Raw genomic sequence first — 23264 nt, 5'->3', positions numbered from 1 at the left:
ACTTTCCAGAGCTGTCACGTCTCGGGGTCCTCAGCGTTTGGAAGACTCTGCTCCCTGGCGTGGGGCATCCAGCCTTGCCTTCACGGTCCCCTTCGGCGTGTCCAGTGGCTCTAGCTCCTGACGTCCGCCACGGGCCGCCAGCGAGCCGTGCGGGGTCAGAGGGGGCCTGCCAGCCGCCTGGCCTCCGTCCCTGGCTCCCTTCCCCTCCCCCCTTCCTCGGTTCAGGATTCCAGCTTCAGGATGGCCAGCGGGCAGCCCCGCACAGAGACGAGACCCAGGCAGGGGCCTCCAAAGGCCGGCTGGAGCTCCGTGGGCCTTGGCACGGGCTGCGGTGCCGGCTCGAAGGGGAAGCAGGGCTTCCCGGCCCTGCTCCCTCCCGGCCTGCAGTTTCCTTCCGCTGGTTTTGTCGTCTCTGTGCCTGGCTAGGCACTTTCCACTGTCTGTGACTTCACCGTGGACACCAGCCTCCGTCAGTTGGCAAGTGGGGACGGAGCCAGCTGGCTTTCTGAGCAGCCTCCTCCCCAGTGTCCTCCGGCGGCATGGCACACTCGGCCGCGGCTTCCCCGCCTGCAGCCCTGGCTCCCGGCAGGCCTGGGGCCCCCTCTGCCGGCGGCCGGCCTCCACGGCACCCGGGGCGGGGCCTCGGGAGGGCGGGCCGCCCGCAGCTCTAGCAGGGAAGCCAGCTCAGAGCTGACCTGCACCTCTCTTGGCTCCTAGGGTAACCGACGATGGGAAGGGAGGACAGAATCGGTCCAGCTGGCCATGCTTAACTGGGGACGCCTGCTTTCCTAGGCTGAACCACCAGCCTTCCGTGTGCGCGTATCGGTTGAGATGCTCTTCAGCAAGGTGGGGCTGTCTGGCCATAATGCAGGGCACAACTTCCCACGATGCTCCAATGGGCTTTATCGCTTTAGGTCAATTTTCTGTTTGCTTCTCACCCCAGAGATCGTCCTGAGATCCAGTGTAGGGCCTGGAGCCCTGCTCCCAGCGGCCATTCGGGTTTCTGAGTACTGTGTGAGTGACTCTATGAACCAGTCGGGGACTGGTGTGTAGCTCTGGGACAGAAAGCTCTGGTCTCCCGAAATGTCGAGGAATGAAAAGGCCTGTGATCTGACAGCCCGCGGGGCCCGTCACCAACGTCTCTCCAAGGCTGTCCAGCCTGGGGCCTCCCACCAGGCTGCCCATCTGCACGGCCCGAGCTCCGTTAACAGCCCACCAGCATCTGCAAGCTGGAAATTTCTAGCATCTTCCTGAACACACGTCGGGTTGAAACTCTGCCCGGTGGACAGTGGTGGAGACAGGCAAGCCTCGGCCGGGCCACGCAGAATAAAAATAGCCCAGAAGGGCTTCCCTGGTGGCGCAGTGGTTGAGAGTCCGACTGCCGATGCAGGGGACACGGGTTCGTGCCCCGGTCCGGGAAGACCCCACATGCCGCGGAGTGGCTGGGCCCGTGAGCCATGGCCGCTGAGCCTGCGCGTCCGGAGCCTGTGCTCCGCAATGGGAGAGGCCGCAACAGTGAGAGGCCTGCGTACCGCAAAAAAAAAAAAAAAAAAAAAAAAAAATAGCCCAGTGGCCCGCAGGGGGTGTTTTCTTTTGGCTGTCTGTCGGGCCGGATTTCCTGAGGAGTGGGAGTGTGAGAGGCGTGAGCCTCTGTCACTCGCCTCAGGAAACCCTGACTCCCCAGATGGCGAGCAGACCCCGCCCCCGTGAGGGCCCCTCTGAGCCGGGCAGAGGCTCGGCACAGGCCCCGCTGGCTGTCCGTGGGAGGCTGGGGGCAGGTGACGGGCCGGTGTCAGGGGCATGTCAGCAACCACGGCCTCTGCGCAGAGCGAGGCTTGGGACCGCCGACCCGCCTGGTGGGCACTGGGCCTGCGGTGCCCACGGCCCCCAGTTCCTCACCCCGGTTTGTGTTCATGGCATCCTTCTTTCCCAGCCCGCTTGTCCGTGGTCGGCGATGACAGCCCCGTTGCCAGGATGACGGTGGCGGCCGGGAAGGCCCTCCTGTTGGCCATGGGGCGCCTGTTGTCCCAGACGGGTCTCTGCGCCCCGGCTCGGCCTGAAGGCCCCTTCATCCCCGCCCCGGCCCAGCACCTGCCCGGCCCCTGGGCCTGATTCCGCCCCGGCTCCAAGCTCCTGTGTCGGCTCCCTGAGGCCTGCGCGGCCCATCTGTCCTCCTGCCCCGCGCGCCTGCCTCCTGGCCTCTGCCTCTGGCGGCTCGTCACATGGCCTTCCGTCCGTCCAGGTTCCCTCGAAGGCTCTGTATCCATCTGTCCTGCCCGATTGGAGCCCCATCTCAACGCCCGCTTTGATGAGCCCCTGTGGCCCTCACGCCCCAGGCTCTGGGCCTGGCTCCCTGCTCCCCATGGGCCTTTGACAAGTTACCCCGCCTCAGGGGGTCTCAAATGGGGGGTAGCGTCGCCCCACAGGGGACACTGGCCACGCCCCGAGACTTTCTTGGTTGTTTGTCACGCGCGGGACGGTCCTCTGCTGGGTGGAGGCCCGGGATGCTGCCGAACACCCCCACCCCCTGCCCCCCCGGTGCACGGGGGAGCGTCCGCCCCAAATAGGGACGACGCATAGCGAGGAACCTGCCTCGGTCTGCCCACCTGTGAGAGAGGAAGGTGGTGGAAAAGGTGCCAGGACGGCCCGCGTGAAAGCAGATGAGACAGTCGATGCTCTTTGCATCCTGCCCTCCCCGCCCCTCCTGCAGTACTTCTTTTGGGGGGGGGCATTGGTGGGAGTTAACAGCCCGCGCCGCACGCGTGCTTGTGTGGGTGAGCCCACGGCGTCCTCCTGGAAACCCAATCGCACGGGGACTAGCGTGGACCCTACTTTCCGGAAGAGGAAATGGGCACTCAGAGCCGCCAGGAAGGAGCCGGAGGGCGCCCGCTCGTGGACGAGGAGGGCTTTCCCAGCCCGCACTCCAGTCCCTGGTCGCATCACCTCGAGACAGCGTCTGGAGCAGCATTCGAAAACGGCGAGACACTGTGCAGGTGTGCTTGCGATTCTCTACCTGTAGCCCCTCCCACAGGCTCGCTGCGGAGACTCAGACGTCCCAGCAGACGAATTCAATGTGCCTGACGCTGGCGGGTCAGGAGAGGCTGTGGTGTGGCCCGGAGGCCGAATCACCAGAACCTTGGAGAGTGCCAGAGGCTGGAGGAGGCTCCGTGGCTCCAGGGGAGCCTGAGACCTAGTGAGGAGTGGCCCCTCACGGCCCACGCCCGGCCTGGCTGGCATCTCTGAGGATGTTCAGCCGCTGACGCTTAAGCGGCACACGCGTGCCACTGGTGGAGGGCACTGCTGACCAGGGCCCGGGGCGGTTTGCCTTGTGGCAGCAGCACAGCAGCCAGGGCAGCGGTGCTCACCCCCAGAGTGGGGGGCGCCCCCAAGCTTGTCGGGGTGGGCAGCTCGCATCACGCTGTGACATCCATAGCACGACTCTGTCTCCTGTAGCAAGGCCAGGTTCTCTCTCGGGCACCAGAGAGAGGTGGCCAAGCTCCTTTGGGGACGCACGTCCAGGAAGATGGAAGGCCCAGCCTCACACCATCTGCCGAACCACAGTCAGCCACTGTCTTCCTGTACGTAAAGGGCAGCTCAAGTCAGGGTGGCTCGCCTCTCGTGACCTGGCCGGCTTTGGGGAGCAGTTGCTCATCTCCGTTATCATTTCCTCTTTGTTTTTCCATTTGGGAAGCAAGAGATTAAATCTGTAGGTGAAAACCTCTTTCCCTGGTTCTCCTCTGAAAATAATTCTGAGGTTAGGGACGGTTACTCCTCTGCTCTGGGCATAATGCCCGTAAGACGAGTGACACTGACAAAACTCTCCGAGCAACACACAAGAAGCAACATAATCCTTCTGGGAAAAAACATCAACCCAATAAGAAGATAATATATTGCCCGCTCCCCTGTAAGTAAAATGGGCCACGTCACCTGCCCGTGAGTGATGACCAGTTTATACAGTGTACGCTGAATAATGATTTTCCGTGGGGGCAGCAGCTCTTATGATAAAGTGTTACTGCTCTAGCTGTATTATTATAAACAACATCCAATTTATGGCGTTAGGAAGCAGTAATGTGCCACCATCGTTTAGAATGAGCCGTAAAATCTAGGGTGTCGTGTGTTTTCTGGCTGCACACTTCAAACAATTAATATTCCTATAACACAGTCCTGATCACAGGACCAATTTAGAAATTACTTGTTCAATATGATGATTAAATTGCAGAGCTGGAGCTTGCCGTGGCCAAAGGTGAATCGCCACATGTGACAAACCTTGTACAGCTTCTCAGACGGAAGGAACTGTTTGAGACATTGGGGATTTGGGGTGAATTTCAACTGAGGTCCCTTCACCTGAGGAGGATGCCACGGTCTTGCCTGCCTTCCAGAGGAAGATGAGTCACTGGTGTTTTCCTGCATCCAAATACCACGGCCGTTCCCTGGGCCTGAGTCAGTCTACGGAGGCGGCAGACACACACCCAGGAGGACCCTTCACCTTGACAGATGGCGGAATCTCTACCCTGCTGTCCCCGAAAGGTCTTAAATAAGGTCATCTTCTTCTTCCCCAGCTCAGGGAAGCCAGACAGAACTGCAGGCCTGGGGGACGCAGAATGAGCCCTAGGAGACATAGAGCTTGGAGAGATGCCCCTCTAAAATCTATGCCACCAACAACTGGGTGGAAAGAGTGACAGGTGATGGGGACATTGTCACTGACTAATAGGTTATTTTAAGTACGTGGGCAGGGCCAGGCCCGAAATTTTCATCCATACTGTGTCAGCAAAAGAGCGTCGTTTTATCATTTCGTTTGCAAAACCTGTTTCAGCATTCTGTTCACATGTAAACATGTCCTACGTTTCCTTGGTCATTTCAGAAGTGCTGTCTTTTGTGTATCTGTAGGTTCCCGAGGATGGAGGTGAATTCCAAAGACGAATTTCCCTGTATTCTGCATGGCCCACTGCATCTAAAATGGAAGAGCCAAGAAGAAACCAGCCACTCACTGGTGGTAAGTGTCTGGGGAAAGGGATGCCCGTACACATTGCTCGGGACGGTACACCCTGTTGGGAAACTCGGGAAAGACAGTGTGGCCATAAGTATCCAGACCTATGTTCTCTGGCCCAGCCATTCCACTTCCAGGAATTTATTCTCAGGAAGAGAGTCAGTGGAGGAGTGCTGAGCACAACATCCCTGCCGCTCCCGAATGCCCAGCGTGAGGGGATTTGTTCAGTGAGCTTGGGATCATCCATACGATGTAGTGGTAAACAGCCATGGAAACCGTGTTATGGAACACGTGGTTGATCTATTGCCCGATGCAAAGCACATCTCATATGACCTCAATTTCATATAAAAACGGATATCTTACACATGCTTGGGGGGGAAGGATCGCTAAAACGTTAACGCTGATTACCTCTGTAGTTGAGAGAGTGAGTGGGTGTCAGTTTTTCTTCTTGGCGCCTGGCTAAATATTCTAGAATAGACACGCATTACATTTGTTATCAGAGGAAAAGAATCCGTGTGATGGTTGAAGCACATTTGCCAGTTGTTAGCAGAATTCTTACAGAGACTGTAAGAATTTGTATGATATACTGTGTCCCGTCAGATCGTATTATACTATAAAGTTCTGTTCGTCACCAGGGGATGGGTCAGGGAACTTCTTGGCAGTTCCATTTATGATCAGATGATCTGGAGAAGAAGTGGGGAAAGGAGACCTGGGGCCTGTTGAACACGGGATTTTCTAAAGAAAATCATTTATGATGACCTCACCTTGGAAAGAAGATGTAAGAAGAGTCCTGGATACCTTTTGGTTTGGAATTCACCATACATTGGAAAGAAAGCGGTCAACTTATCCCATAACATAACTTGGAATCCTGGTAGCATTAAGCTGCCATCCACGTAAAATGGAGCAGTGAAGGCAAGACCAGTCATGCCGCCACCGCTCAGAGTGAGGTCCTGTGCGCAAAGCGCCAATAAGAGAGGAGCCTGGCCAGGGCGGCTGGAGTGGGTCATCGCCGTCGTGGCACCGTGAGAGCCAGCCCTAAGCCTCCAGTTTCCCCAGACGGAAGCCCTGGCGGGGAGGGCGAGGAGGACCGGCCCTGTGTAGGAGCAGCCGTAACACCACCTTCCTTGTCAGCCACAGTCCGTGCACCTGTGTGCGTGCACGCCAGCCAGAGTTCACCCACGTGCTGTGTGTGTGTGTGCACGCGTGCACACCCATGCATGTGTGCCAGCCATCATCCCGACTGTGAGGTCCTGCTTTGTTTTGGCACCAGGGCTGGTGCTGTGGCTGCCCTCGCTTTGTTCTCTGTGTCTTAATAAACAGCCACTTCCTCTTTCCATGGTAGTGAGGGCTAGAATCACGGGGGGAGCTTGTGTAGGGGGATATGTAACTGTATTATACCCTCCAGCACCCAGATTCCCGTCAGCGTTTCTCAACAGAGGTGCTGTTGGCACTGGAGCAACAAAAAAGTGTTGTTGCGTGGGATTGGCCCAACGCCTTGCTTCAATGTCTTTAGTTTTCCGAAAGAATTCCTCCAAAGGAATGCCGTTGGGGCCCTTTCTGACCCTGTGGTCACCAAAAACGCCCTCACCACTCTTCCAAAGCCACTGCAGGAGCCATTCTGAAATCAGAGGTTTACTCCCCGCATAGAGTCGGGTCGATTCTCAAACCTGGACCCTGCTGCTCTCTCCATCTGTGCCCGCCGCTCTGGGAGAGTGGCTTTGCATAGCCACCCGGTTTGTATGATGGCTTTCCTGTTTGTTATTCCTGGCTTTCCAATACCCCATCCCTCTGATGATTGGATGCATGGAACTTGTGGCCTTGACCTATTTTGTGAGGTCATAGATCTTGGAATATCAAAGATGGGTCAGGGCCCTGTATTTCAACTCACTCACTCATTCAGTCTATATTTGTAAAGAACCTACTACTGTTAGTTCCTCTGTTAAGGTACGGGTATACAGTAGTGATCTGAGAAATCAATCCAACAGTCACATGACTGATACGTAGTTGTAGACTGAGATGCATATTCTGAGGAAGGAAAAGAATGAGACTTCAGGGGAATTTGCTCTAAAGGACCCCCCCTAGACCGAGCAGCCAGGGAAGGTTTTTAGTGAAAAGATGCTTGAGCAGAGACCCGAAGGGGATGGCTGGATGGGAGGGGTGGCCGTGCATGCTGGCACTGGATCATTCCGGATGCAGGGAAGAGGGTGTGCATGGCCTGTGCGAGAGCTGCCAGGCCTGGGAGGAGACGCAGAAGCCAGGGTGGGCAGAGCACAGAGGACAAGGGCATCTGAGTAGCGGCCTGGGAGGCTTGTTAGAGAATTGTTTTCTCTTTTTTTAACAATGTTGTGTTAATTCCTGCTGTACGGCCGAGTGATTCAGTTATACGTATATCGTACATTCTTTTTTCCGTACTCTTTTCCATTATGGCTTATCGTGGAATACTGAATGTACTTCTCTGTGCCCTGCACTATGCGTTGCTGTTGATCCGTCCTATATATACTAGTTGGCGTCTGCTAATCCCAACTCCCACTCCATCCCTCCTCCTCCCCCCCCCTGGCAGCCAGGAGCCTGTTCTTTATATCTCCGAGTCTGTTTCTGTTTCATAGATATGTTAATTAGCCTCCTATTTTAGAGTCCTCATATAAGTGATATCATATGGTATTTGTCTTTCTCTTTCTTCACTTAGTATGATAATGTCTAGCTGCATCCATGCTGCTGCAAATGGCATTACTTTGTTCTTGTTCATGGCTGAGTAATACTCCATTGTGTATATAGACCACATCTTCTTTATCCATTCATCTGGCAGTGGACATTTAGGTCGTTTCCATGTCTTGGCTATTGTGAATAGTGCTGCTATGAACGTAGGGGTGCATGGATCTTTTTGAATTAGGTTTTGTCTGGATATGTGCCCAGTAGTGGGATTGCAGGATCGTATGATAGTTCTATTTATAGTTTTTTAAGGAACCTCCATACTGATCTCCATAGTGGCTGTATCAACTTACATTCCCACCAACAGTGTAGGAGGGTTCCCTTTTCTGCACACTTTCTCCAGCATTTATTGTTTGTAGACTTGTTACTGATGGCCATTCTGACCTGTGTGAGGTGATACCACACTGTAGTTTTGATCTGCATTTCTCAAATAGCTAGTGACGTTGAACATCGTTTCATGTGCCTACTGGCCATCTGTATGTCTTCTGCCCATTATTTTATTTTTTATTTATTTACTTTTTTTGCGGTATGCGGGCCTCTCACTGTTGTGGCCTCTCCCGTTGCGGAGCACAGGCTCTGGACACTCAGGCTCAGCCGCCATGGCTCACGGGCCCAGCCGCTCCACGGCATGTGGGATCTTCCTGGACCGGGGCACGAACCCGTGTCCCCTGCACCGGCAGGCGGACTCTCAACCACTGCACCACCGGGGAAGTCCCTTCTGCCCATTTTTGATTGGGTTGTTTGTTTTTTGATGTTGAGCTGTATGAGCTGCTTGTATATTTGGAGATTAAGCCCTCGTCAGTCGCATCATTTGCAAATATTTTCTCATATTCCATGGGTTGTCTTTTTGTCCTGTTTATGGTTGGCCTGGCCCCTCTGCTGTGAGATGGAGGCCTATATGTGTCTCTAGGAAGGCTCTCAGAGGCCCCTGCCCGGGGCCATTGATTAGTAAGATGGTGTTTGTGATGTCTCCCTCCATGTGTGGGGGGCCCCCTTCCGTTTCGAAAGTTTAGACGGCACGGTGAGTTCCGATGCCACAAGCTCCCTGAGTCTCCCGACACAATTCGTTGTTGGGCACTTCGGCTCAGCTCTGACCCTGACACCCCAGCCTCACAGGTTAAGGGCTGCGTCCTACAGGGCTGCTCCCACTTCAAACACCAGTCACAAGTCCTGGGCGTCCGCTACTTCCCACCAGCTGGCTGTCAGTCGGGTTCCTGTGATCATTTGCTAGAACACCTCCGAGAACTCAGGAACATGCTGCACTCCCATTTACCAGTTTATTACAAGGGATGCGACAAAGGATACAAGTGAACACCTATATGGGGAGAAACACAGGGCGAGGTCCGGAAGGCTCCCAGGCGCAGGGGCTTCTGCCCTGTGCCCTTGGGGTGCCCACCCTCCTGGCACATGGCTGTGTCCACCAGCCTAGAAGCTCCCTGAACCCCATGCCATTGGGCTTTCTGTGGAGGCGTCATCACGTGGTGATGATCGGTCATAACTCGGTCTCCAGCCCCTCTCCCCTCTCTTGAGGTTGGGGATTGGGGCTGAAAGTTCCGAGCTTCTAATCACCATTAGGTCTCTGGGGACCTGCCCCACTCTGAGCTATCTAGGGACCCAACAGCAGTTGCCCCATTAGGACAAGAGATTTTCCCATCACCCAGGAAGTTCCGAGAGATGGTTCCAGCGACAAAGACCAAATAGTAGGACAAAAGACACTCCTCTCACCCCATCACTTAGGAATTCCCGGGGGTCTCTGTATGAGGAACCAGGGACAGGGACCAAATACACGTGTCTTCTTATGCTGTAGGTGGCTGGTCCACGGCTGCCCCACCCTGGAGTAGGGCAGGGGCACTCCCGGGGAATTCTAGAACAGTCTGCAGCTGCCACCCATCCGCCAACCTGCCCTGAGCACCACCCTTACCTGCCGGCAGGGGGAGCCCGTCTCCGACGCAGGACCCACCTCTGAGGGCAGCGGAGGCCTCGGGACAGGGAGCGGGGCGGGGTGAGGAGGGGGCCTGCTCACGCCGCGGGCTTGTGCCTCCGGAGTGTGACTGTGTCATGCGGCTGGGACCTCTGCCACCACAGGCACGGGTCAGCCCCGAGAACGGGGCAGCGCTCGCCGCTCGCTGGCTTCTGATCTGAGCAGATCTTACCCGCGTTACTGCTCATCCTGGAGCCCTGCAGGGAGGCAGGAGCAGCCCCATCTTACAGGCTTGAGTAACCGGAGGCTCCCGGACGCCTGCAGACCTGCTCAGCGTCACGGTCTAGTGGCAGAGGCGGGATACACACCCCACCTGGTGGGCGCCAGTGTCTGTCGTGTGCGTTTTCGTGATGGTCGGGGGACAGAACCCAGACCCAGGAGCCGATCCCGGAGGCTGGCCACACCCAAACCACAGCCGGCTGACTTACCCGTAAGCTAAACCAGGGCGCCGCGAGCCCGGAGATGCCGTAGACACTCCCGTTCGCGGCTTGCAGCCTTCGCTAGGCCGCCAGGATGGAGGGGAAGTTCCTCAGCTATTTCCAAGCTCTCTTTCCGGTGTCTCTGGGACCCTATTTGAGAGGCTCCTGTGCATCTTCGTGAATGCAGGCTTTCCAGCCCTGGCATGGGCCCCTCGGGCACCGCGAGTGGGCATCTGGGCAGGACCGGGGAGAGCGCGGCGGCAGTCCACCGCCGCCGTAGGCAAGCCTAAAGCTCCGCGTACAAAGAGCTTGACACCGCCCCCCACCCCGGGGAAGGACGGGCCCGTGCTCCCCACACCCACTTTTCCTGCTGCCTCTCCGACCACTTAACTCACTTTCTTTGGCCAAAGAGACCGGTGTGTGTGTGGGGGAAGCCAAGTTGTGCCTTTGGGGCAACTCCGCTTCTGTTTTCAAACCCGCGGATGCTCCCACACCTGCTGAAGCGCCGTCCTCTCCCTTGCCAGCCTCTCCCACACCTCGCTCCCTCTCCGAATGCCCCCTGACCTTCCCAGGTGCACCATGATCTGTTCTAAACAGCCGGTCCTTAAGCAACTTGTTGGGGGAAAAAGCAAATAACCTGACGAGCGCTTTAAACTGCTTCCACCCCTCCAGGCCCCTCTGGACTCCCGAGGGGGACTTGACGTCTGTTTACCCATCACGGCAAACGGTGTGCACATGCCACCTTGCGACCTCCTTCTGGAAACGTTCGTTTCCGAGGCCCCTCTCCATGTATGGACATGAGCGGCACGCTGGCCGTCTCCAGCGGCTCTGCAGCGGGTCGTGGGGTTGCAGCGTTTCAGGCTTTGCTTAGTCATCACAGGGTGGCTGGGCGTTTGGGTTGCCTCCAGACCGAGGCTATTATAAGTAGCCTTGCTGCCTTCCAGTTGTTTTTTGCACCGAGTCACCCACTGCTTAGCTGTTTAGCTGTTTCCTGGGGAGGGTCCTCCCTCACCGGAGCAGCAGGAATGTGCTTTAATCTCTTGGGTCCTCCCCCCTGCCCGCAGGGGTGCTGAGCCCAAGAAGAGCTTCCTAACAAAAAGAGCCACTTCTTGAGCCTCTGCTCTCTGACAGGCCCCCGGGAAAGCACGTTCTGTGTATTTTCTCATTTAATCCTCAGGGCGTCCTTGTGCAGTAGGGGCCACTGGGATTCTCATTTTATAAATGGGAGAATCAGCACTTAAAGAGATCGGATAATTTCACCAGTCACATAGCCAAGTAAGCGAGCGGCAGGGCAGGGCGTGGATGTGACCCAGGCCAGCGGATCCATACTCCCCTGCTGGGCCCATCCCAGTGAATTCATCTGTGCCCGCAGGCAGGTGAACTCCTGTGCCCTCCCAGTGCGACTGGTGGCTCGTCCCAGGCTGACCTGCAGCTTGGGAAGAACGTTCCTCACATCAGCCCCATGCGGGATCCCGTGATGGAAAGTCAGTGCCTGGGCTGCTAGTTTCAGGTAGAAGCCACCTGCGGGGGTGTCTGCCCGGGATGCCTGTCTGTCCCACCAGGTTCACAGCGAGCTCCGTATCCTCACTCCAGCTTCTGAGCCCCCAGACTGAGTTTTCAGAACAGAAGATGTGGTCTTCCTCGGGTTCCCAGGGGAGAAGGCGGGCAGGAAGGACGTGGGGTTCTGCTCGCGGGGCTCTGGGCACCTCGGGCATCTTAGAGGCAGAGGACCACAGGCGTGTCCCGTGTCTGAGAAACCCCTGAGGGCCCGCAGCAGAGGCCCTGGGGTGAAGGAGGGCTGCAGGGCCACAGCCCCAGGAGAGGAAAGGACAGCAGCTTCCTCCTCTTCCTGGAACTCCTGCCTGGTGGGGCAGCTCAGGGCAGCTGCGGCCCTGGAGCGAGTCCTCGGCGCGAGACATGGAGAAGCACGCGGCCTCCGCCCTCCTCGCCCCTCTGGCCGGCTGGTCCTAGCCACGTATGTCCCTCTCTGAGAGAAGGGGCCTCACCAAGGTGGCTCCTGCGAGACCATCGGGGCTGGAGAAGCCTTTTAGATCGCGCCTGACCCGGCCCGCTGCCTTCAGACAGGTAAGGATCCGTGCTGCCACTCCTCCGCGGAGGCCGCCGCGGTCCAGAGAGGCGAGTCCACGGGCTGGGGGGCTGCTCGAGGCCGCACGTCCCAGGGGCCACGGCTGCGGCAGCACCACAGGCTGCACTGGCACGGCTCCCCAGCAAGCACCCGGCGTCTTTTAAGATAGCATCATTTTTCTTTCTGATTCAAAAAACAGTCTCTCATTTTAGAAACTGTCGAAAAAGGAAAATCAAAAGTGTCCGTTATCTCATCACTTGGCTGCGGTAACCAAGGATGAACACTTGGCTCTATTTTACATTCTTCTTCACGCACACGCTTTTTACATAATTACGTTCACTTACGTAGCATTTTGTGTAGCTTGCTTTTCTCACTTACCATTATCGACATTTCCCCCAGTCATTCAGAGATCTTTGTAAATACGCGTTTCATAACTACATACGTGTCGCTTGATATCATGCCAAACTTTTCTTAACTATTTCCTTAGATAATAGTCGCTCAATTCCAGTTTTCTGCTGTCGTTCGTAATTCTGGGGCTAACATTTTCGGAGTAAGCTTTGTCTGTATTTTTGCGAATTTCCATAGTGTAGATTCCCCAGGTGTGGAATGACTGGGCCCAGGTTCTTGGTAAATTGCTCTCCAGGGCAGGTGTGTCCTTTTATACTCCTGCGGCAGGGCCCGCTTCACCCCTCCGGTCTGAGAGTTCCCATTAAAAAATTTAAAATATGTAATAACGTGATCAAAGCCCATCAACGTCTGCAGTCATGACTTTCTCCACGCCTCAGCTCCGTCCGTCACGCGGCTGATAAGGAGCATGTCCCCTATACCAGACTCTGTGCTAAGTATCTTACCTGCTTTATCTCATGGGATCTTCCCAGCAACCCTGGCCAGGTGCTGTTACTGCCAGTGCTTTGCAGATAAGAAACCTGAGACAACAGAGAGGTTCAGCAGGTTGCCCAAAGCACACAGCTGGTAAGTGGGGAGACTGCAGTTAAAGGGTCTAACTCTTACCTGTCTCCTCCACCCACCCATCCCGAATGCCAGGGCCAAGCTGGGCCCAGGTCCGGACCGCTCTGCCCGGCACGGGTCTTACTGCTGGTTTGGAGTGAGGACCCCACGAGGAGCTTCCTCCCTGGTTGACTTCACGGCGTATCAAGGGCTAGGCCTGTCAGGGTCAAACCAACCGAAGCAGCCGTAGCCGTTCACACTGCTGCCAGACTCAATGCCGTGAAGCGCTGAGCCGTTCGTGACGCGCCGAGTGCTCTGCGGGATGGAAGGTTGGGAGAACATCCTCTTTCCGTCAGAAGTTTACAGATTAGTTGAGGGGTGAGCGGAAATACACAAATGGCCGCTTTATAAGATGGACTACGTAAGGGCCTTGAAAGAGAGATTTGAGGGTCTTGGGTGGTCAGAGAAGGGAGGGGCAGCTGGCTGGAGGGCTCCACTGAGGAGGTGCCATGTAAGCAGCATGAAGGGAGGGAAGAACTTCAGTTGGCACAGGTGGCAGGCGGGGACCCCGGGCAGAAGGCCTCACTGACCCAAGGGGTGGAAGGCTGTCGAAGAAGTGGTGGGATGTCCTGCGTGGGGAGCCGTGAGGGGCGGCGGTCGCAGGCTGAGGCTCTGCTTTTTCTCTAGTTGAAGTCGAGGGGCTTGACAGTGTTGGGTTCATTTCTGCTGCACGGTGGAGCGACTCAGTTACACACATTCTCTTTCATCTTCTTTTCCATGATGGTTCATTGCAGGATGTTGAACATAGTTCCCTGTGCCCTACAGCAGGACCCTGTTGTTTACCCATCCTATGTGTACTAGTTTGCATCTGCTGACCCCACACTCCCCCTCCCCCACCTCCCGCCCTTGGCAACCACAAGGCTGTTCTCTGTGTCTGTGAGTCTGTTTCTGTTTCGTAGATAAGTTCATTTGTGTCATATTTTAGGTTCCACATGTAAGTGATATCATGTGGCATTTGTCTTTCTCTTTCTGACTCACTTCACTTAGTATGATAATCTCTAGGTCCATCCATGTGGCTGCAGATGGCATGATTTCATTTCTTTTTTATGGCCGAGTAATATTCCATTGTATATATGTGCCACATCTTCTTCATCCATTCATCTGTCGATGGACACTTAGGTTGCTTCCATGTCCTGGCTGTTGTAAATAGAGCTGCAATGGCCATTGTGGTACATGACTCTTTTTGAGTTACGGTTTTCTCAGGGTATATGCCCAGTAGTGGGATTGCTGGGTCGTATGGTAGTTCTATTTTTAGTTTTTTGAGGAACCTCCATACTGTTCTCCATAGTGGCTGTATCAACTTACATTCCCACCAACAGCACACGGGGGTTCCCTTTTCTCCACACCCTCTCCAGCAGTTATTGTTTGTAGACTTGTTAACGAGGGCCATGCTGACCGTGTGAGGTAGGCTGTGCTCTCGACGTGGGCTGCAGGACCAGAGGTTGTGTCGCCGCCCAGGGGGACAACACCAGATGCCCGTGGGGCTGGAGGGGAGCTCTTGAATTCAGGCGGGAGATGGAGGGATAGAACAGTGAAGGTGGATGTGAGAATTGGGAGCAGGACACTTGAGAGTCTTTGGAGATGGAGTTGACGCGCCTGGTTGATGGGATGAGAAGGAGTGGCTCATGATTGCCCAGGTCCCTAATTCCTGTCTTTCCTGCCCGCCTCCGCCCCCGCCGTCAATCCTGTTGGTTCCACCTCTACCACACATCCTGGGGGTGTCAGTCGCCCCAGCTCCCCAGCCACCACCCTGGCCAGAACCCCGTATGGCTTGTCTTCACTGCATTCACTTCCAGCGGACCCCTCGGCTTCCACAACGGCTGTGCCCACGCCCCTCCCTGTGACCAGAGTCACGGGGGATCCTGTGATTTGTTGTCTGAACCAGGACACTTTTAAAATTGAAAGGAGGCACGATGATGAATTACACCAGGCAAAAGACACAAACCAGGACTGTCCTGGGCAAACCTGGACCTACGGACTTTCTAGCCAGAGGGGCCATTTGCAAATGTGAGTCACATCACGTCACTTCTCTGCCTGCCGGCTTCAGCTCTGCATGTCGTCACCCCAGACGTCCGCCCAATCTCTGTCCTCCCTCCTCTCTGCCTCTCCCTGTGCTCTGGCCACGTAGGCCCTTCTATTCCAAGAACTCACAGCTGCCAATCCCGATGCCGGAGCCCCCGCCCCCGGACCTTCATGAGGCTGGTTCCTCCCCACTCGTCACGTCTCTTCCACAGACAGCCCTCTCGTGACCGTGCGGTAACTCATGCCCATCGCCCCAGTCAGTTCTCCCGCACTTCATCACCACCCGACAGTAAGTTATTTACTGACTTTTGTTTCCGTACCAACAGGTAAAGAGTTTGGAAGTTCTCACTCCCATCCTTAACGATAAGAAGAAGCGGCCAAACTGAAAATTAACACCTTTTCTTTGACCCATTAGAGCAGCGGCCCCCAGCCTTTTTGGCACCAGGGACCGGTTTCGTGGAAGACAGTTTTTCCACGGACAGGGTGGGAGGGGATGGCTTAGGCAGTCATGTGAGCGGCGGGGAGCGGTGGGGAGCGACGGGGAGCGGCGGGGAGCGGCGGGGAGCAAGGGGGAGCAGCGGGGAGCGAGGGGGAGCGGCGGGGAGCCGGGGGGAGCGGTGGGGAGCGGCAGGTGGAGCTTCGCTGCTCACTCGCCGTTCACCTCCTGCTGTGCGGCCTGGCTCCTAAAAGGCCGTGGACTGGTACCGTCCACGGCCCGGAGGTTGGGGACCCCTGCATTAGAGAACTGAGGTTTCTGGGAAAACCACAGCCCTGAAATCTGCAGAGAGAGAGGCACGGCTGAGAGGTTGTTACCCAAAGCCAAAGCTGCTGGACCCGTGAACTGGTAGGGACACGTCAACGGCCGTTTCAGTGACTTGCTGGAGGCTGAGTATGCACTTGTGTGAGAGCACCCAATTCCTGGGGAGTGCGGCCTTCAGGGGACGCCCCCCCCTTCTTCGAGCTTTACCTCCAGAAACCCCACCGGGTTGTCCTGGCGAAGGTCTAAGGCTATGGCTGAAGTGAAGGAAGAGTGGCCCTTGTGAGATATCCCAGAGTGCCCTCTGTGGCTTCACCACAGCTAGCCTTGTCCCGGGTCTGGGAAGAGCATCCCTCCCCAGGCCTTCCTGCCTCACTACACAAAAAGAAACACTTGTGAAGGTCACAGACAAGAGGCACACCCCCTACAGGGCTGAGATTTAGTTAGAAGATGGCGCTTTTCCCCTCCCCTCCACTTTTCCACACCAACAGGGCTCCCCGTAACAACAATGGGTTGCAGCTGAAAGGGTTACAAGACACCCTCCGAGAAGGAGGATGTAGAGAAGCCCAAGATCAAGAGTGGAGACAAAAACCAGACATGTGGACCCCAGGGGGATCTAAAGTCTGTGGCGCTTATAGCTGCAAAAAACATTAAACAAAGCCAACTCCTAGCCAGATTATCATAAATCCTTACAGAAGAGGCCTCTTTGCCTCAGTTTCTATTACCCAGTGCAGCACGTCCAGCTTTTGACAAAAATAATCATAAGTTTCACCCCCAACCAAAGAAAAACAGTCTGAAGAGACAAAAGACGCATCAAAAAAGCAGACTCAGATGTAACACAGATGGTAAAAATGATCATTCAGGGAATTTAACTGTGATTAATTTGTTCAGGGCTCTAATGGAAAAAGTAGACCACATGCAAGTACAGATGGGAATGTAAGCAGAGAGATAAGGAAGACGTGAAAGGAAATGCTAGGAAGAAAAAAAACAAACAAACAGGAATGAGGAGTGCCTTTGTTGGATTCATCAATACACTCAACACAGCTGAGGAAAGAAGCAATGAGCTTGAAGATAGACCAATGGAAACTTCCCAAACTTAAATACAACAACAAAGAATTTTTTTAAAACATCCAAGGATGGAGACAATTATAAAAGGTGTGACACGCACCTGATGGGAATACCAGATGGAGAACTGAGTGGAACAAATATTTGAAGGAATAATGGCAGAGAACTTTCTGAAATTAATGACACAGCAAACCGCAGATCCAGGAAGCTTGGTACAATTAAACTAGCTCCCTTTGTGTTTGCTGCTTACTGCCTGCCCCAGCCCTACCGGGACCCCACGATCGTGTAGGCTCTCTGAGAGCATCCGTCTTCTTCATTTCTGTCGCTCTGGAGTCCAGACAGGGCCTGACGCACAGTAGGTGCTCAGTAAAGATTTGTTGACTGAATGAAGGAGTCAGGCGGGTTTTGAGACTGGGTGCCTCCAGAGCCTGGGCGTGTGCCCTGTGATCTCCTTGGTTCCTGGTGGTCACTGTGCCACTCCTGGCACCATGGCTTCCTACCTAGATGACAACAGAGGCCTTGGGACCCCTCTGCTGATTCTAGCTCTGTTTCCCTCCAATCCACGGTCCACGCTTCAGCTAGGGTGGTCTCGATCAACAAAAATATCAGTCCTTTCATTTTTCTCATTACAAATCCTTCCGCAGCTCTTTATTGCATTCACGATAAAAAACAAACCAACAAAAAAACCCAAAAACCCAATTCCTGGGCATGCGCACAAGACAGCTCATTATTTTACCTGCTGTCCTGGCCAGTGTACCTGCATGCCCCAGTCCCAGTGTCACCGACCAGGGTTCTTGGCTTCCTTAATCAGTTGAAATTGATAAGAGGCCAGACAAGAAATGCAGGCAAGGGTTTACTGGGGCCCCTGCTGCAGCAGGGGGAGTGAGAACAAGTAACAGGTTCCCTCGCTCGCTCCCCAAGCGGGGAGTCTGGTGCATACCGGGCCCTGCTGCTTCAAAGGCACTGGGAAGGCCTCTGCAACCGCTTCCGCTCGGAGCTGGTTTGGTGCCTTTCATTTCAAAGCGCCCATGCCTCCCACGCGACCTCATTTCTCCTCACAGGGTCCGTGCCAGGGCAGAAAGGGACAGGCATGTGACAGAGGGGACGTGAGGAAACGGACCAGAGGAGACGTGAGGAAACGGACCAGAGGAGAAGAGATGCTGTGGCCCGCCAGGCCCCGGAGGAGCTTGGGCAGGGAAGCTGCGGCCAGACGACCCCCCCACCCACCACCCCATGCTGCTGCTGGGCCCCCTGGGCTGAGGAGGAAGGGGACAGGCAGGGAGGAAGCCGAGCGCTAATTTGAAAATTCTGCCTCGTAGTCCTGACAGGTACAAAATCTATGCAGACCTGTGTTTAAGATGAATTTCCTGATCATGCCTTCTTCTCTGGTTAGTCAGCAAGTTGAATAGATGAGTATGACTCATTCCCCCCAAGCGTGGCTGATTAAATATTTGGTAAATAGAATTTAGCGCTTTTCACCCACAGAGAGCTTTCCTGACATTAACTAATTGCTTCTAAGAAGGGCGTCACCTTCCTTCTGTGGACAGCAAACCTGGCCAAGGGGAGACACTCACAGGAGCCCGCAAAGAAAACGTGTACAGGGGACAGACGCTGAGAGCAAGACGACCCGTGGCCCACGGAACCCCCGATTTGGGGCAGTTTCATTTAACCGTGAAATGTCTCACCGCAGGGCTGGCCTCACGAGGTGGATTTAATTCTGGGAAGGTTCCCTGCGCGCGGGGGCAGCAAGGGATGGAGAGGCGGCAGCAGCGGGATGGGAGCCCCTCCCCTCGGGTCACCGGATTCAAGTTCTCTGTGCTGGAAACAAATTCACAGGCAGAGATGGGGTCGCTCGGGGTCAGATAGGGCCCTGCGGGGGAGGTCTTAGCCCCAGCCCGACCCCGACCCCTGTGTCCAAGAGCGGGCGCTGCTGTAGGGACGGTGACTCGGGGCGAGGCGGGGTGGGGGAGTGGGGGCGGGGCGGCCCGGCTCCTCCGCGTCCGCTGCGAGCGACAGCGCCACCTGCTGGCCTCACCGCTCTTCGCTCCGCGCTGCGGGCCCTGGGCCAGACGTCCTTCTTCTGTCGTTTCCCTACTTCCTCCCCAGGCCAGTCCAGGCTCTGAGTTCTGGCTTTTCAGCCGGAAGAATGCAATTGACACGTTATTTCAAAATTAATATAAATTGGCCATTGGACCATTTGGATATAAACAGCAAACATCTCCCCCTAAGACATCACCCCTGGGTTAAATTCAGTGTTAAAGAAGAAATTTCAGGCTTGACTGGCCCTCGGGAATGAGGTCTCACCTATCCCAGGGGGCGCTGAAGCCCTTCCACCCTGGGGGGCGCTGGGGGAAGCGCTCTGTCTGGCTGTGGGTTTCTGCATAGCGAGCGCTGTTTTCTCCCTTAAGCTGCGCGCCTGCTTGGGGCTGCCGGGGTGGGGGTGGGGGGCCGATAGAGATGGCGGGCTTTGGCGCAGTTACAGGTCTGCTGTGCGAAGGCCCCCCGCGAGGCCTGGCTCCGCCACCCCTCCCGCCCAGGGTCTCTATTACCTCCTCCAAGTGCACAGAGATGAGAAGCCTCTTTTGTTCTCCGAGTTCTGAATTACTCCCCAGACTGACAGGTCCTTTCTCCTAGAAGGCAAGGCGATTCAGCTTCTCCTTCCCCCGCTGCTGCCACGCGGGAAGCACTCGCTGGCACGCAGTCTGTTATTTCCTACAACCTTATGTGGGGTGGGTACTGCCATCGGCAACCCCATCCTGTGGGTGGGAATAAAGCTGGGGCACAGAGAGGGTGAGGAATTTGCTCAAGGTCAACAGCTGTAAGGGGCAGGACAGGGACGGGCACCGGAGAGCCCGGGGCCTGCGCTCCTTGCCTTGGATGACCCCCCCAACTTCCCCCCCCCGCCCCGGGTACTGTGTTTCCAGCACCCACAGCCCCGCCGGGTATCTTAGCCTCCGACATGGAAGGCAATGGGTTTGGGGGACAGGTGGGTGAATTGGGTACTTTTTTTCTTTATTTTATTGAAGTATGGTTGATTTACAGTGTTGTGCTAATTTCTTCTGTACAGCGAAGTCACTCGGTTATACATATGTATATATATACATTCTTTTTTATATTCTTTTCCATTACTGTTTATCCCAGAAAACTAGGTATAGTTCCCTATGCTCTACAGTAGGACCTTGTTGATCCATCCTATATATAATAGTTGGCATCTGCTCATCCCAAACTCCCACTCCATCCCTTTCTGTACCACCCTCCCACCCCCCACACCCCCAGCAACCACAAGTCTGATCTCTCTGTGAGTGCATTTCTGTTTCATAGATAAGTTCATTTGTGTCATATTTTAGGTTCCACATATAAGTGATATCATATCATATTTGTCTTTCTCTGTCTGACTTCACTTAGTATGATAATCTCTAGATCCATCCATGTTGCTGCAAATGGCATTATTTCGTTCTTTTTCACGGTTGAGTAATATTCCATTGTATATATGTACCACATCCTCTTTATCCATTCATCTGTCGATGGACATTTAGGTTGTGTCCATGTCTTGCCTATTGTGGATAGCGTTGCTATGAACATTAGGGGTGCATGTGTATTTTTGCATTATACTTTTGTCCAGATATATGCCCAGGAGTGGGATTGCTGGATCATATTGGCAGCTGTATTTTCAGTTTTCTGAAGAAACTTCATACTGTTCCCCATGGTGGCTGCACCAACTTACATTCCCACCAACAGCGTAGGAGGGTTCCCTTTTCTCCACACCCTCTCCAGCATTTGTTATTTGTAGAGTTGTTAATGATGGCCATTCTGATGATGGCCAGTGTGAGCTGGTACCTCACTGTAGTTTTCATTTGCATTTCTCTAATAATTAGTGATGTTGAGCAGCTTTACATGTGCCTATTGGCCATCTGTATGTCTTCTTTGGAGAAATGTCTATTTAGGTTATCTGCCCATTTTTCGATTGGGTTGTTTGTTTTTTTATTGTTGAGTTGTATAAGCTGTTTGTATATTTTGGAAATTAAGCCCTTGTCAGTCACATCATTTGCAAATATTTTCTCCCATTCCAAAGGTTGTCTTTTCGTTTTGTTCATGGTTTTCTTTGCTGTGCAAAAGCTTCTAAGTTTGATTAGGTCCCATTTGTTTATTTTTCTTTCTGTTTCTATTGTCTTGGGAAACTGACATAAGAAAACACTGATATGATTTATGTCAGAGAATGTTTTGCCTATGTTCTCTCCTAGGAGTTTTATGGTGCCATGTCTTATATATGTCTTTAATCCATTTTGAGTTTATTTTTGTGCATGGTGTGAGGGTGTGTTCTAACTTCACTGACTTACATGCAGCTGTCCAACTTTCCCAGCACCACTTGCTAAAGAGACTGTCTTTTTCCCATTTTATATTCTTGCCTCCTTTGTTGAAGATTGACCGTAGGTGTGTGTTTATTTCTGGGCTCTCTGTTCTGTTCCGTTGATCCGTATATTCTGTTTTTGTACCAGTACCACACTGTTTTGATTACTGTAGCTTTGTAGTATTGTCTGAATTCTGGGAGAGTTATGCCTCCTGCTTTGTTTTCCCCCCTCAGGATTGCTGTGGCATTTCTGGGTCTTTTATGGTTCCATGTAAATTTTTGGATTATTTGTTCTAGTTCTGTGAAAAATGTCATGGGTAATTTGATAGGGATTGTGTTAAATCTGTAGATTGCTTTGAGTAGTATTGCCATTTTAACAATATTAATTCTTCCAGTTCAAGAGCATGGGGTATCTTTCTTCCATTTCTTTGAATCATCTTCAATTTCCTTTACTGCTGCAATTTTATAGGTGCAATTTTATAGTTCTCAGCATATAAGCCTTTCACCTCCTTGGTCAGGTTTATTCCCATGTATGTTTTTTGGGGGGGTGCAATTTTTTTTACATTCCGTTTCTGATATTTCATTTTTGGTGTAAAGAAATGCAACTGATAACTATGTTAATCTTGTATCCTGCTACCTTGCGGAATTCGTTTATCAGTTCTAGTAGTTTTCGTGGGGAGTTCTCAGGGTTTTCTATATATAGTATCATATCATCTGTATATAGTGACAATTTTACCTCTTCCCTTCCAATTGGAATAACTTTTCTTTTTCTTGTCTGATTGCTGTGGGTAGGACTTCCAATACTATGTTGAATGGAAGAGGTGATTGTGGGCATCCTTGTCTTGTTCCAGACTTCAGCGGGAAGGCTTTCAGCTTTTCACCATTGAGTATTATATTGGCTGTGGGTTTGTCATAAATAGCTTTTATTATATTGAGATATGTTCCCCCTATATCGCCTTTGGTAAGAGTTTTTTTTTTTTTATCATGAATGAATGTTGAATGCTTTTTCTGCATCTGTTGAGGTGATCATGTGGTTTTTGTCTTTTTTGTTTATGTGGTGTATTACATTGATTGATTTGTATATGCTAAACCATCCTTGTGAACTAGGGATGAATTCCACTTTGTCCTGGTGTATGATCTTTTTTATGTGTTGTTGGATTCAGTTTGCTAATATTTTGTTGAGAATTTTTGCGTCTATATTCATCAAAGATATTGGCCTGTAATTTTTCATTTTTGGTGGTATCTTTGTCTGGTTTTGGTATCAGGGTGATGGTGGCTTCATAGAATGTCTTTGGGAGTGTTCTCTCCTCTTCAGTTTTTTGGAAGAGTTTGAAAAGGATCAGTATAAGTTCTTCTTTCTATGTTTGGTAGAATTCCGCTGTGAAGCCATCTGGTCCTGGACTTCTGTTTGTAGGGAGTTTTTTTTTTTTTTTTTTTAATTACAGATTCTCTCTCACTTCTGGTGATTGGTCTGTTCAAATTATCTGTTTCTTCTTGATTCAGTTTTGGTGGGCTGTATGTTTCTAGAAACTTGTCCATTTCTTCCAGGTTGTTGTATTTGTTGGCATATAATTGTTCATAGTATTCCCTCGTGATTTTTTGTATTTCTGCAGTATCAGTTGTTATCTCTCCATTTTCATTTCTTATTTTGTTTATTTGGGTTCTCTCTCTTTTCTTCTTGGTGAGCCTGGCCAGAGGTTTGTCAGTCTTGTTTACCCTTTAAAGAACCAGCTCTTGGTTTTATTGTGCTTTTTTTTCTATTGTTTTTAATCTCTATTTTATTTTTTTCCTCTCTGATCCTTATTATTTACTTCCTTCTGCTGACTTTAGGTTTTGCTTGTTCTTCTTTTTCTAATTATTTAAGTGGTAGGTTAGGTTTTTT

General features: G+C 53.0%; 1 long non-coding RNA gene across 1 annotated transcript in view; it reads left to right on the top strand.

Moving 5' to 3' along the window:
* The first annotated feature begins 4459 nt into the window (after positions 1–4459).
* Positions 4460–23264, top strand: part of LOC111178129 (uncharacterized) — a 42365-nt gene continuing 23560 nt past the window's right edge. Inside the window, exon 1 of the long non-coding RNA XR_002645591.3 lies at positions 4460–4993. This is a non-coding gene — a long non-coding RNA (uncharacterized LOC111178129). The remainder of the gene's footprint in view (positions 4994–23264) is intronic.

Source organism: Delphinapterus leucas, chromosome 2 (assembly GCF_059928025.1).
Source record: "Delphinapterus leucas isolate spDelLeu-1000000601 "Yukka" chromosome 2, BTC_Dleu_Yukka2, whole genome shotgun sequence".
Lineage (NCBI taxonomy): Eukaryota > Metazoa > Chordata > Mammalia > Artiodactyla > Monodontidae > Delphinapterus > Delphinapterus leucas.
Note: the sequence above shows the minus strand (reverse complement) of the source record. Positions and strands in the feature narration are given on the sequence as shown.